The 2,166-nt window shown below is 29.3% G+C and overlaps 1 non-coding gene across 1 annotated transcript; it reads right to left on the bottom strand.

Annotated features, from left to right (window-relative positions):
- Nucleotides 1-208: 208 nt before the first annotated feature.
- Nucleotides 209-279, bottom strand: TRNAG-GCC (transfer RNA glycine (anticodon GCC)). The gene has a single exon. It is a non-coding gene; the product is annotated as a tRNA-Gly (tRNA).
- Between the last annotated feature and the right edge of the window lie 1,887 nt (nt 280-2,166).

The following is a 2,166-nucleotide window of genomic DNA, read 5'->3' as shown; positions in this document are numbered from 1 at the left end:
GGGCCCAAAATGATGTTCAAACCATTTGTAAAGTCTCATTTGCGATCTTAGAACTAAAAAAAAAATTTAATGGATTAAAAAACTATTTAAAATTAAATTTTAAAGGTGAAGTAACGTCAACGGTTACTAAATCTCAAGAATTAAAAACAAAGAAGTTTTTAATGGCATTATGTTTTTATTTTCGAGAATAAAATTGAAAAAAAAAACTTGCATCGGCCGGGAATCGAACCCGGGCCGCCCGCGTGGCAGGCGAGCATTCTACCACTGAACCACCGATGCTACATCTAAGCGAATACACCTCTAAGAACAAGTGTGAAAATATATAGTTGAATTATTTATTCTATAACAAAGATAAAAGATACCCTCATTCTTTAAAAATAATAGGAAATTGTGTAGTCCAGGGTGGGGCGAAAATAATGTTCAAATCATTTGCATATTTATAATTTGTAACAGATGTTGGATGCTCAATTCATTAAACAGAGTTCTTGAGCCAAGACACACTTTTTCTACATGGATCATTTGACGTGTTTTTCAAATTTATGAGTGACGTATATAAATTTATGGTTTCCAACTGTTTTAATAATGCCTCACAGCCATTTAAACCCAGCTCGTCTAGTAAAATTCAGCTCTGTTAAGAAAAGAAATGGTAGGATTAGCAATATTTTGTTCTTTTATTATTCTCTAATGTTTCTTTATTATTTTTTTCCAAAACTATTTAACATCTATTTTCTCAATCAGCGTATTGTCCTTTCCTTTTTCAAAATACAAAGCTTGAACTGAGTTTTATTGACCCTTGATCTATATTAGAATTTTGCGGACTAACTCTTTTCTATACATATTTTTCCAATAATCATATGCAAAAAAAAAAAACATAAGTGAAAAAGATATGATTTTTTCAGATCTTATTTCAAAAACTTAACGCATGCCACCTGTTTAAAAAATAAATTGTAATATTGAAAACGCGCTAGGAAAATTGGTGTATCTAAATTAAGCCACTAACATGTAATGTAATCATTTTAATAATAAACACATTAAAATAATTAACTATCTCAAATTTAAAAAGTTGAGAATTTTGAATAAAATAATCATAATTAGAATAAGAATTGAAATATCAAAGGTATAAATCCAAACATCTAGGGAAATTAAATATATAAACATGTTAAATGTCTTCTAAGCCCAATGAACATTAACTACTTATGCAAAATAACGAAAAAGAATAATTTCCAGAAAAGAATATAAGAAAACAGTAAGGAAGCTATACACACACATTTACTATGCAGACTTGTTTTCTAATATTTATATTATGTGTGATTATATTGAGTTATTACACAATTATTTATCAACTGTATTCTATTTATTATAGAAACATAACCATTTGTTAATTTTGATTCATTTATTCATCAAATGTAATGACCTATACAGGAGATAAACTCACAAACAAACAAAACTCACAAAAGTTCCGAATGTGTTTAAGTGGGAAATTAAATATTCCCTCCCTTTAGAGTAATAATAATATGCATCAGATAAAAACTTTTAACTCGGCCAAGTGCGGGCAAAAACGAAATGAAAATATCATGAATACTAACTACAAAAAAAAAATTATCATAACATTATCAGAGGTAGATATCCAGTTTCTGGAAGATGGCCAAGAGAGAAGATTGTTCTCAGGAGATGAAAGGTATAGCTATTGTCTCATGAAACAATCTAGATCCTCAAGACAATGACAATTGGGCTATTTTACCAGAATAAATGAAATTTGTATGCGATTGAAATAAATCAAAAAGGCAATAATATTCCTTTAAATCTTGTATATTAGAGTAATTGGTGTTGAAAAAAATTAATATCGATTTTATGTTTTTTTTTCTCATTTATAACGACTGATACTCCTGGTCCAACTTCTAATTTACTTATATCCGTTGTATAGAAATGGCATTCCAGAAAGATGTGGCTGGATGATGTAGTGTGCTATTACAATATTGACATTTTAGAGGTGGCTGCTCATTTATCAGATATGAATGAATTATATTTGTATGTCCTATTCTCAATCTATTTAATGCAACCTTCTCCCTGCGAGGGGAACCATTTGACATGGTCCATTGCATAATTGTTTTTTTAATAGTTTTCTATTTGCTTGGTGGACTTTCATTCCACATGGATTGTCAACTA

Source organism: Halyomorpha halys, unplaced genomic scaffold (genome assembly GCF_000696795.3).
Source record: "Halyomorpha halys isolate HHAL.00 unplaced genomic scaffold, Hhal_1.1 Scaffold406.1, whole genome shotgun sequence".
Taxonomy (NCBI): Eukaryota; Metazoa; Arthropoda; class Insecta; order Hemiptera; family Pentatomidae; genus Halyomorpha; species Halyomorpha halys.
This window is presented reverse-complemented; position numbering and strand designations above follow the sequence as displayed.